The sequence below is a fragment of the Lactuca virosa genome, chromosome 6 (assembly GCF_052849685.1).
Source record: "Lactuca virosa cultivar CGN04683 chromosome 6, Lactuca_virosa_CGN04683_v6, whole genome shotgun sequence".
In the NCBI taxonomy this organism is placed as follows: Eukaryota; Viridiplantae; Streptophyta; class Magnoliopsida; order Asterales; family Asteraceae; genus Lactuca; species Lactuca virosa.
The window spans coordinates 256683714-256697105 of record NC_136431.1 but is presented as its reverse complement, the minus strand read 5'-3'; the positions used below and the strand labels follow the sequence as shown (position 1 = coordinate 256697105).

At 37.6% G+C, this 13392-nt stretch overlaps 1 long non-coding RNA gene across 2 annotated transcripts; it reads right to left on the bottom strand.

The window, feature by feature from the left end:
* Positions 1-8717: 8717 nt before the first annotated feature.
* Positions 8718-10778, bottom strand: LOC145122743 (uncharacterized). Of its 2 annotated transcripts, XR_013714718.1 has the most exons (5): positions 10731-10778; positions 10442-10580; positions 10057-10365; positions 8984-9100; positions 8718-8779 (listed from the first exon to the last, which is right to left on the bottom strand). It is a non-coding gene; the product is annotated as an uncharacterized LOC145122743 (long non-coding RNA). The 2 variants fall into 2 exon arrangements; XR_013714719.1 differs by lacking the exons at positions 8718-8779; positions 8984-9100 and adding an exon at positions 9912-9966.
* Positions 10779-13392: the final 2614 nt, after the last annotated feature.

The following is a 13392-nucleotide window of genomic DNA, read 5'->3' as shown; positions in this document are numbered from 1 at the left end:
TTAGCGAGATTCAACTTCATTTCGGTATTTTTTATGTCCTTTTGATTGATAACAGAAATGTCATCAACCAACACTGATTTGAGTTTTTGGTCAAGCTTTTTGTTCAGAGGAGTGAGAACCGCAATGTTATTGCTTTGGAAAATTTTGGGACATTGAGTCCTTTTTGGGTTTGGTGACTAGTTGGGACTTTTGAATTTTTGTTTCTGGTTTAACTTCTATGAATAGTTCGATTTGTCAAAATGTTTTTGCACAAAGTTATCCTGAAGGGATTTGTCACCTACATAGTCATTTGAATTTTTTGTCTTTAAAAATGGTGACCTTTTATTTTTAGTAACCTTAAGATTTGACTCAACTTGACTTTTCTCTATGCGAGATTTTATTTCAACTTTCAAGGCTTGCTTTGCTTCATCTTTTGGTGACAAAATATCAGATTTTTTCAGTTTTGCTATTTTGATTTTAAAGAGTCTAGACTTGGTTATGAGTCTAGGAGAGTAGTCATTAGAACTGTAGAGTTCTTGAAATTTTGCGCATTATCATGTCTTGAATTTTTCTATTCTCACTCCTTGAGAAAAAGCTTGAATCTTAGTAGTGGATTCAGCAAAAATCTGCGGTGAGACTTGTGTTGAGTGAGATACCGCAGTGGATTTAGCATAAATTACAATCCAACTCGTCGAGTTCTTTCATGAAATCGTCGAGTTCCTCCTTATAATAGAGTCGGGACTTCACAACACAACTCGTCGAGTTCCTCCTTGGACTCGTCGAGTTCCTCAGTCTTCAAAACCCAAAACCATGGCCAACTCGCTGAGTCTTCTCAATAACATAAAGGGTTGGGGGACTACGATCCAACTCACCGAGTTGGATGAATAACTCGTCGATTTCTCCTTGTCTAAATCCATTCAGTCATTTCCAATCGAGTATAATTCTTCCAAACCATAGATCTGGTCCCCTCGGACTTTTATATCATGTAAAGTTGCTAACTTTACGTCCATGCATGGTGTCATGAAGCTAGAAACACCAAAACTAAGCTATATAAGAGATCTAGGCCATGGAGAAGGGTCAAGGCTTGATAAAGCTGACAAATTTAAGCCTCATAAGCTCATGAGTGCCTAGATCTGAAGTCACACCTTCATAATATACTCCAATCCTGAAAATGACTTCAATATGGTCTAAAAGTGACAACATACTAGCCTAAATGAAGATCTACGTAATAGAAAGCCATGGTATCAACTTTATACCTCAAATGAGTCAAAAATGTAGCTCAAACTCTAGATCTACTAGCTTCCTCTTGAATCCCCAAGCTTCTCCTTCCTTCACAAGCTTTAAAATCACAAAGAATGCACAAAATGGATCAAAACTCTCCAAAAGTGGATTAGGGTTTGTTGGCCAAGGTTTAGGACGATGGAGGCTGGAAATGAGGCCAGCCTTTGGAGGTTAAGTTGTTTAAATAGGGTGTAAAACCCTTAAAATTAGGGTTTCATTCTGCCAGGCCTACTCGTCGAGTTGAGGCTCTCAACTCGTCGAGTAGACTTCATAACCCGCGTCCAAATCCATCTCTAGTCGACGAGTTTGGGGCCTCCAACTCGTCGAGTACTTATACAAAAATGAATAACTTATAACTTTAAATGCATAACAGGAACTGGGTGTTACAAATCTCCCCCACATATTTTAGACTTCTTCCTTGAAGTCTCCTGCATCTGGAAATAGCTCTGGGTAGTGCTCCCTCATCTCGTCCCCCGGCTCCCAAGTTCATTCTGAACCCTTACGGTGTTGCCATTGTGCCTTCACTAACTCAATCCTCTTGTTCCTAAGGTCCTTCATCTTCCTGTCGAGGATGGCTATCGGTCGCTCGTTGTAGTTCCGACTGTCACCCACCTGAATATCCTTAAGAGGCACCATTGCAGAGTCATCTACCAAGCACTTTCGCAGCTGGGAGACATGAAAGGTACTGTGGATCTGACTAAGCTCGGCTGGTAGATCCAGTCGGTAAGCAACCTTGCACAGTCGGGTTATAACCCTGAACAGTCCGATGTATCTGGGGCCCAACATGCCCCTCTTCCTCAACCGGATGACACCTTTCGAAGGTGACACCTTCAGGAGGACCATATCTCGTACCTGAAACTCCAGGTCTGATCGTCGGCTGCGGCATAGCTCTTCTGCCGACTCTGGCCATTTGGAGTCTACTCCGGACCTGCTATATCCTCTCTGTTATCTTGAGTACCACTTTGGTACTCCCCATGAATCTCTATACAACCTCACCCCAACATATCGGGGTTCTGCACTTCCTCCCATAAAGCATCTCAAAGGGAGGACGGTCGATGTCACACCCTCAAACCAGACGGCGGAAACGTCCGGGGGTGGAGGACTTCATTTGTAGTATCACAACACATGCATTATAGTAATCAGAGTACAAACAACCACTGTATTTAAAAAGTATAAGTATTTACATGTGTTTCATTATAGTATACTACAACCAAATAGTTATACAAAATAGAAAGACAAGACATAAATAGCTCCATCTTCTCAAAAGCATGGGGAGTACCTGTCTACTGGTTCTCTGAGAATACAAGTAATTTGAAAAGAGAGTATCAACATAAAGTTGAGTGAGTTCATAAGTATTTATGTTTTGAAAGAATGTCTTCTGTTTCTTGAATAAGTAAACTGTTCCAGAAAATCCTATATTTTCTGCTGTATGTGAAAAGTAGTTTTAATTGCATAAAACTGTTCTATTTGTAAACCAATGTTCTGTATTTGTAATCCTTTTGTAAACGTGTATCTGAGAGTATGTCTGAATTCATCAACTGTATTGTAAACTGTAATGTAATACTGTAAGCTGTATCTTGTAAACTAGTACTTTGAAATAGTACATAAGTTTAATTAATTATACACTAATGGATTGTTAATATATTTTAATGAGTTATTATAACCATACTGACTAGATGGCCTGACCCAACGCTATGAATGCGCTGAAAACATGTTGATAACAATTTGCCACGCACAGGCGTGTATGCCTGACTGTAGCTAGCAGTCCGAGTGCGGGGTTGTCAATCCCAATATAGATCTATAAACACATTGTTTCGATCCCCGGCTGGAGATTCTGGTTATAATGTCAGGACTTTACTATATTGTTTAAATGAATTAAACAACCTGTACTACTTGACTCATAAAAGCATATAAACGTTACATGTATAATAGTTATGGAAACCCAATCATTCTGAAATAAATGATTGATAGTATATTCTTGAATTAGTATTCTTAGCATGTATCTGAAAGAATGTATACGCCTGAATAGTTTTGAATTAAACCTTTTCTCTTGTAAAACAATGTACTTTAGTATACTTGAATTATGAATTAATGTTCTATGAATCATAAATAATACCTATTATAATTTATATGTACTTTCTGGTTTGATAACGAGTATTCATGAATGTAACCCTTTGCTCAACATGTTACAAAGGGTATTTAAAACTTAATGAACAAACTTTTATACTTGTATACATATACAAATATATATATATATATATATATATATATATATATATATATATATATATATATGTAATATTTAAATGACATTCGGACAAATAACCAATACTTGTAATCCCACATCCAAACATGGAAAAGGAACCAAAGTTGGTTATCAGTCCTAAGCCTTTTAAATCTTATTTATATATATATATATATATATATATATATATATATATATATATATATATATATGTACTAGTATGATTTTTGGGGAAAAATATAAGTTTATAAAAAAATTTAAAAGAAGTTTGATATTTTGAAACTCATTTTGGTGACTTGATGTCATTTTGAAACAAACATTGAGAATCATTTTATTTGATGATAACTGAAATCCGTTTTGATAAAATATTTGAAATCACTTGTTTATAACACAAAAACTTTATGTTAGACTTGTATTCCCCCCCCCCCTTAAAACAGTAAAAATTATGAAAATAAGGGGGTATGAACTCACCTGTTGTAAGTTATTCAAATGTAAGATCGGTGTAGGATGCTAAGTATCAATTGAAGTCTTGAACACAACAGATCCTATTAAGCATATAATGATACATATATGGATATAATTAATATATATAACAACTAATTATGATAGGAAACCACTTTAAGGACTAGGAAACACTTGAATTTAAGTGTTACAATAACATGTGATTGTTCTAAAGGGGTTTACGACCACACAATGTGTTCATGGCAATGGAGTTTACGGCTAATGATGTTCACGGCCTAAGAAGATCTTGAGTTTACGGCCAAGGGAGATGCTCATGGCCGTAAACTCTTATGTTCTTGGGAAATGGTTGTTTTCAAGGGTGTATGTTATGAGCTTCTATAGAATAACTAGTATACGGATGAATACTTACGTTTTGAAGCTTGAATTGGGTATTCACGGTCTAAAGAACTAGTATGTGTTCTTCGTGTTCTTGGTGTTCTTGAAGATCTAGCCAAAAGAGATGATTTCATGGATGAAATCATAAGGTTTCACTAGATTAAGCAAGGTATCAACAAATGAATGAAAGGAATACTTACTTATTTGAAGTTCAAGGTATATATATTGATGATAGTTGAGAGGAAAAGTCGAGTTTCTTGGGTTGAAAGTGTGAGAAATGGAGAAAAATGAAGAAAATCTATATATATGTATACAACCGATAAGTTTGCGGTCCGAAGTCGGCGAGGTGTTTATGGCCGTAGCCTCGTTTACGGCCTGCGAGGAGTTTACGGTCCGAAGAGTTTATGGCTATAAGCTCTTTGCGGCCCGAAGTGTTTGCAGTCCGAGGCAAAGAATAAGATGCGAAGTTCTCGGTTTTAAGCCCTTTCCTTCTAAATTCAACTATGGATATTTTAAGGATTTTAGCAAATAAAGGTTATTATTATAACCTTAATAAAAATCCGAATAATAAAAAGGACTTTAGTTGACCTTTGTTTGACTTTGGTTGACCAGAGTTAACTTTACAAACAGAAAATAACGGGATGTTAAATTATCCCCCCGTTAGAGAGAATTTCGTCCCGAAATTAGAGTTTAAGAAATTAAGCAATTACAAATAACTAAGCGAAAAGATGAGGATATTTCAATTTCATTTGATCCTCGCGCTCCCAAGTGAATTCAGGTCCCCGCTTGGCATTCCAGCGAACCTCACTATAGGAATACGGATTTGCTTTGTTTGCTTGACCTCTCGGTCCATGATTTCTACCGGTTCTTCCACGAAGTTGAGGCTGTCGTCGATCTCAATTTTGTTAACTGGGATAACAAGAGTCTCGTTGGACAGACACTTTTTCAAGTTTGAGACGTGGAAAACAGGATGTATGTTACTTAGTTCTTGAGGTAGACGGAGTTTGTAAGCCACATGACCGATTCTAGCAAGAATCTCAAATTGTCCTATGTACCTTGGATTTAGCCTGTCACGCTTTCCAAAGCATATCATGCCTTTCTAGGGTGAGACCTTTAACATGACGCGGTCGCCAACCTGGAATTCCAAAGGTTTTCTTCTTTTGTCAGCGTAGCTTTTCTGTCTATCTCTGGAAGCTTTAAGTCGCTCCCGGATTTGTACGATTTTCTCCGTGGTTTCGCGAATGATTTTCGGACCAGTGAAAGCACTATCAGGAACTTGACTTCTAGCTAACTGCGTATCACCCACTTCAGCCCAGCACAGAGATGATCTGCACTTGCGGCCATAGAGAGCTTCGAAAGGAGCAACCTTTATGCTAGTGTGATAACTATTATTGTAAGAGAATTCGACAAGGGGTAAATGAGTATCATATGCCTTACCAAAGTCTATCACGCAAGCTCGCAACATATCTTCTAATGTTTGAATCGTCCTCTTACTTTGTCTGTTAGTTTGTGGATGGTAGACTGTACTCATGTCCAGCCTAGTTCCCAAAGATTTTTGTAAAGACTGCCAGAAACGAGAATTGAATCTACTATCTCGGTCGGAAATAATAGATATTGGCACACCATGCAGTCTAACCATTTCTTTGAGGTAAGTTCTCGTTAGCTTCTCCATCTTGTCGGTCTCTTTGATTGGTAAGAAGTGTGTGGATTTGGTTAATCTATCGACGATTACCCAAATAGTATCATAACCACCCGATGTCTTGGGTAACTTGGTTATGAAATCCATTGTAATCCGCTCCCACTTCCATTCAGGGATTTCAGGTTGTTGTAATAAACCTGAAGGTTTCTGGTATTCTACCTTGACTTTGGCACAAGTAAGGCACTTGCCCACAAAAGTAGCAATTTCGGCCTTCATGTTAGGCCACCAGTATAGTTTCTTAAGGTCCAGATACATCTTGTCTGAACCTGGATGAACGGAGTATCGGGTTTTGTGTGCTTCATTCATGAACACATCTCTATAACCACCGAACTTTGGTGTCCAGATTCGGTTCATGAAACAATAAACTCCATCATGCCTGACTCTGAAGTTTTTATCCATTCCTCTCAAAGTTTCACCTGCCACATTTTCAGGTTTTAAGGCCTCGAGTTGAGCCTCTCTGATCTGTGTGGACAGATGTGAATGGATTGTCATGGTCAACGACTTTACTCGGCGTCCCGAGTATTCTTTTCTGCTAAGGGCGTCAGCAACTACGTTAGCTTTACCAGGGTGATAAAGAATCTCACAATCGTAGTCGTTCAGTAGCTCCACCCATCTTCGTTGTCTCATGTTCAACTCTTTCTGATTGAAGATGTGCTGGAGACTTTTATGGTCCGTGAATACTGTGTATTTCGTGCCATATAAGTAGTGTCTCCAGATATTCAGAGCAAATATTACTGCTCCTAGTTCAAGGTCATAAGTTGTATAGTTGACTTCATGTGTCTTTAGTTGTCTTGAGGCATAGGATATAACCTTTCCTCTTTGCATAAGAACACATCCAAGCCCTTGGTTAGAAGCATCACAGTACACTACGAAATCCTCTGTCCCTTCAGGAAGAGACAGGATTGGTGCACTACACAAAGCTCGTTTTAGCGTTTGGAACGCTCTTTCTTGTTTTTCTCCCCAGCTAAAAGTTACACCCTTTTGCGTGAGGGTGGTAAGAGGTTTATCTATTCAAGAGAAATTCTGGATGAATCTGCGATAATAGCCAACAAGACCTAAGAATTGACGGATTTCTGTAGGTGTATTGGGTGCTGACCAGTTTTCAATTGCCTTGATTTTGGAAGGGTGGACGTGTATTCCTTCAGAACTGACCACGTGACCTAGAAACTCAACCTTCCTGATCCAAAATTCACACTTTGAAAACTTCGCATAGAGTTTCACTGATCTAAGAGTTTGCAATACTTAACGAAGATGTTGGCCATGTTCATCTTCACTTCTTGAGTAGATAAGGATGTCGTCAATGAAGACTATGACGAATTTGTCCAGAAATGGACGACACACTCTTTCATTAGATCCACGAACACAACAGGTGCATTCGTCAATCCGAATGGCATCACTACGAATTCATAATGACCATAATGAGTTCTGAACGCGGTTTTGGGAATGTCGTCCACCAAAATTTGTAACTGGTGATACCAGGATCTTAAGTCTATTTTTGAGAAGTAGATCGCACCTTGAAGTTGGTCGAACAGATCATCAATGTGAGGCAGAGGGTATCGATTCTTAATGGTAAGTTTATTCAGCTTGCGGTAGTCTATGCACATACGGAATGATCCATCCTTCTTCTTTACGAACAAGACCGGTGCTCCCACTACTAGAAAAACAGCCTTTTACGACGCGCATTGCGTGTCGTAAAACGGTCAGACGACGCGCAAATGCGTGTCAAGGAAGGCCATGTCATAACGAGATATGACACGCTGTTGCACGTCGCCTATTTACGACGTGCATTTATGACACGCATTTACGACGCGCAGTTATGACACGCAATGCGTATCAAGGAAGGCCATGTCATAAAGGAAGACGACACGCATTTCCGTGTCGTAACCTTACAACGCACATGTTTATGACACGCAATGTGTATCAAGAAAGCTCTTGTCGTAAATGTAGATGACATGCATTTGCGTGTCATAAACTTCAGTAACCATTTACGATATGCATTTACGACGCGTCTTTACGATACTAATTTATGCATAATACAAAAATATTTAAACAAATATATACCAAAACAATCAATTTCATACAATAACATCATGTCAAAAAATTGTAATACATTGATATTAAGGGTATCTAATTGTACATTGTTATTAAGAGGTTTTCCCTAACTATATAACCTAATACTACATTGCGTATCAAGGGTCACCTTCTGCAAAGTAATGCTATACAAACTAAAAAGATATACGCAAAGGTGATAAACATCAAATTCCAACTAAGTAGATTTGCATCTTGCCTTTCATAATTCTTTAAGACTAATGAACCCCTGCTCCGATAATTCTTGTGACTTGATCAAATAAAAGTCAAAAAATTAATATGCTAATATAATTAATAGAAGAATCAAACAAGGAATGTTAGTTGCAAATACTTGTGCCAAATATGAGTGGTCAAATGAGGGAAAAGTGAACATCTGCAAGCTTTTTGACACCAGCCTACACACAAGCACATATACATATCAACATAAGTTCAAAAATAAATAAATAAATAAATAAATTTCAGTTCATTACAATCGAATACTTGATAAATACATAAAGAATTAGATTAAAAAATATCCAAAACACCCTTGCAAAAGTAAGAATTTTATGAGTCCCTTATAAAGAGTTTTATGAGTCACTGATTGGAGGATTTTGGCGGGTATCATCATACCGCTTCCATCTAGAAAAGGCTGAAACCATCCTAGACGCCACCTGGATCAAGACAAGGGTAAAATGGTAATTTCAACCAACCCCAGAAGATTCGTATTGTAAAAGAGTTAGATACAAGAATGATGCAATTGCAACATCTTGCATCCAGCCCTATTGCAAAATGCTTTACAAGGGTGTTTTAAAAATCTAATTTTGGTCCGACTCAAAATGAAGAAAGATAAATCTAGGCAATTAAGTCATTTTCACCTGAGGGTTCAGTTTGTCAAGTTGCAGCACAAGGTCTCGCAAGAACTTGTAGCCTGAGCCATCTTTAGCATGGAAGTTAACAGGTGATACACAAAATCCTCCAATCAGTGAATGCACCTGTCCAAAATCAAAGTTCAAGAAAATACTTAATATAGAATTAATATGTCAAATGTGATCACAAAAGTTATAATCAAAACAGTGATTCAGTTTTAATTAAGTTACAATTTTAATATTTCTTATTATAGCCTTAATTTGGTTTTAAACTTCTAATCATCTTTTATTATGAAATTTTTTGTTTATAATTACATCATGTATAAAGTAAATTTGAGAAAACATATTGCTTCTAAATAAAATAAAAATATCCAAATAAATAATCATTGCATTCCTACACGCCAACCAGCAGGATCATAGAATGCAATAACTCATTCCATTACCATGTCCATTCCATTCCTTCTATCATTTCATTTCATCCAACTAAACACACCATTAGTATGTTTCGACTTCTAAACCATTTGACCCATTTCTCTTTTTGTCTTTTTTTTTAAATTGTACCTAATTAGCCTGTTATCATTCATATATCAACTCAAGTCAACTCAATAAGACTAAAGTTGTGACCTTGTTGGGATTCCTTAGGTCAAATGTTGGATGATCCAAAAGTTTCTTAACATTCTCAACATTTCCAGGAATATCCGATGCAGATTGAAGCGAAAGCCACTTGTTAACCACCTAAAAATCAAGAAAACAAAACAAACATATAAAAAAGATCCCTTTTTTACTTCAATATATCTAAATAAATTACATAAAACAAGAATTTACCAGGTAATCATGCTGCCATTTTTCATAAAAGTCAGCCAAAGCTTTTTCACGGGCATTACCCGGTTTTTTTGAGCAACGGATGCAAGAGCTGAAAATTGATATGTCATATTTGTATTCATTCAACACAAGCTCACTCATTTCTTCATCTTCAAGAGATGCAAGATACCCTTTTTTTCGAAAAAAAAAAGTCAAAATCATAAACATCAACACTCACCAATATATAAAGAAAGGGTACTTAAGAGCAAAAATATATATACCAAGAGCAGTGTTCTTAAGAGCACGTCTTGCCATATTAACATGGTCAAACTCATACTTCTCTGAGCTCCTATTTTCTTTCACCTGTCAAAGTCAAACATGTCAAACATTAATTCACAAAATGTTCATATGTGGGGTGGGGTGGGTAGGAGGCATATTTTTACCAGGGTTATGAATTCTTGCTTCAACTCCAAAGCAAGTTGTTTTCTAATAAAAGATTGAACAACGTGAACAACATCAGGGTCTGCTACTTCCATCATGTCCATAATCTCACCTTCACCAGGGAGTGTTATTGTTTGTGCAATAAATTCCTAAATATAAATGAATTGATTTTGTGTAGAGTTACCTCAAATCTAGAAAACTACAAGAACTTCAAAAGAAAAATACCTTGTCTAGGCTCGAATCCAAAAGAATACATTTGATACCATGAACAAATTGTGGATCAAGAACCAATTTATTATCTTTTTGAAAGTTAACAACTTGGCTTAGCATCAGTTTCCTTGCCAATATTTGTCCAGCTTCCCAACTGACAATAATAATAATAATAATAATAATAATAATAATAATAATAATAATAATAATAGTTTAATAAGAAAACCCTGAAAGTATAATGATGTAATAAAAAGAAATGAAAGTATAACAAACAAATATATGAAAGTACATTGCCATTTCTTACCGATTAAATTCATCTGAATCATGAGCAAGTAGGAAAAACAGATCGTTTTCTGTAAGATCAGAGTGTAGGTGAATAGGAGCACTATAACCCCTTAATAGTGATGGAATTGGTTTTTCAGCCACATCTGTGAATAGAAACTCTTCTTCGGCCTAAATTTAAGACACAAAAAATGATTTAGGTAGTAGATGGATAACTTGTATGGGGCCCTACGAAGTGTAAAATTACCTTTGTAACCCTGAGAATAGTAGTGTAGACAGGCTGACCACCAGATGTGATGGAGACTAACGTCCCATCATGATAGAAAGATGATAATGGCATGTCTTTTCCAACTCTTCAGCCTTTAAAGAAATAAGAACGCCATTTACAATTTCAAATTAATATTAAATATGAATTAGCAATAGGAATACCATTAAAGGGTATTTCAGTCAGTGACCAATATCAAGAAAATCTAGTAATAACCTTAGAAAGGGTATTTCAGTCATTTATACAAATGAGTATAATACCTCGGATGATGTGCTAGCTAAAGAAAAAATCGCCTCAATCCGAACATGCCAAAAGGCCTTAACAAGGTAGAAAAGGTCATAGTTGCACTTTAATAATTTTCTTACAGAAAACTAAAGCATTGTACGTTAAAAGAATTTCTTACTATGAAAATTCTATAACTGGGTAGATTTTTTCAATGGACAGGTAGAACAAATAAACAAAAAGTATGTTGATAGTAGGTGCACAAGAGGGAAAGAGTACTTGAGAATCACAGAGGAGAACAACTCTAGTGCTGTGATTGATTGTGCTTGAGCCACAACATCTTTATCCTTCTCCAATTGATTTATCTGGTTTTTGCGTTTATATAGATTCTCAAAACATTCAAATGTAGAAACCTTTTTTTGCATCATCTTCGAGTTCTAAAGCAGCAACAGCCATGGAAGTCTCTTGAAGAAGGTTTGGGTTCGGTGTGGAAGGGATGTCAAAAGAGTGGTGGATACACAGAAACCGGATTTGGTGAGTTTTCTAGAGATTGTGGATTTCCAATGTTACAATATAGTATCTGCAATAATTAGCAACAATTATAAGAATCAACAACACTTACAATAAGAAATTAGCATCAATTGCAACAACAATTGCAGGAATCAGAAAAAAAAAACCCAACTAAAAAACAACTCACTTGGGAATCGACATCAGGGGATTAGACCAACAACTCCAAAATTGATTTTTGAGGAGTAACTTCACTGATTTATCAGGCCAGGGAATCAAATTTTAAATTGGAGAGCAAACTTCACTGTCGGAGAGGAGGGACTCCACCGGATGGGCCTCGCTGGAAAGTGCCGGAGAGGAGGGGCTCCATCGGATGGGTGTCGCTGGAAAGTGTTGGACGGTGGGGCAGGGCTGGACGGAGGTCAGAGGTGGGATGCGCCAGCGCCAAGAGAAATGTCGGAGGTGGGAGAAGTTGTCGACGTCGAGAATTGAGAAGAAGAGAAAGGGTTTGTCGAAGTGAGAAGAAGAGAAAGGGACGTCGAAGAGAGAAGGAGCAGTAGAGGAAGGCGGCCGGGGCAAGTACTTGAATTCTTTAGAGGGAACCAACCGTACATCACTTTTCCGGTAGCGATCTCCTCCACAGGTATGTGATGGTGCGAGTTTGCTGTGGGAGAAAAGATGAGAGCATATTAGGGTTTTTTTTTGGGGTATTTGAGTTAGGGAGAGAAGAACGATGGAAAGAAGGTAATAACATGGCGGGCCTTTCAAACTTTTCGGAATTTTGTTTCCCCCAAAAGAAGTGACCCTGCGTTTCATTTAAAAAATATAAAGCGACATACTTAGAGGACGCGCATTTTATGTTATGTGCCCTCCGTGTTTTTTTTTCAATGTGACACTTATTGTAGGACGCGCAAAAATGTGTGCCCTAAATCCTTCTAATTTTTGGAGAGCCGTTAGCCATTTCGACCGTGAATGTTTCTTTTAATGGTTGGGAGTTTTGATTTAGCAAGTGTTTGAAATTATGGCTCACAAAGCTCTTCAAAGCACCACAATCAAATAGAATGCATGCATAAGTGTTGTTGAGAAGGAACGTACCCGTGACGACTGCGGGATTTGCCACCGGTTCTTCATGACCCAAAGCTAAAATTCTCCCCACTACCCCAACATTTCCAGCTTTAGGACAATCTTTCTTGAAATGTCCCACTTCACCACATTGATAGCATGCTTGACCAACTCCGGCAACAGGTACTTGGTTAAGTGGTTGGGGTAGTGCTCTACAGAATCGGGCAGTATGCCCTCTTCTGTTGTAGTTACAACACTGCATTTCCCGACAATTTCCATTATGGTGAAAATTGCATTTGTTGCACTTGGGTAGTTTACCAGCATATGTCTTTGCTGGTGCAGGGTTAACAGGAACAGCAGGAGGTACAGTCGCAGCGTTGACTGCAACCAGCTATTGCTTCTTTGAGGAATCTTGTGAAAACTTGACCTTCCTCTTGTTCCAACCCTTCTTGTTATTGTTGTTGTTATTGTTGTTGTTGTTGTTTTTGTTTTCTTTCAGTTGTTCCGGTGCAACAACCACTGAGTGTTGATGGGCTCCGAGGTCGATAAGAGATTGTGCCAGCTCTTTGGCACTGTCGAAAGTAACAGGCCTCGAAGCTAAAACACTTGATTGAATTTGGGGCGAAAG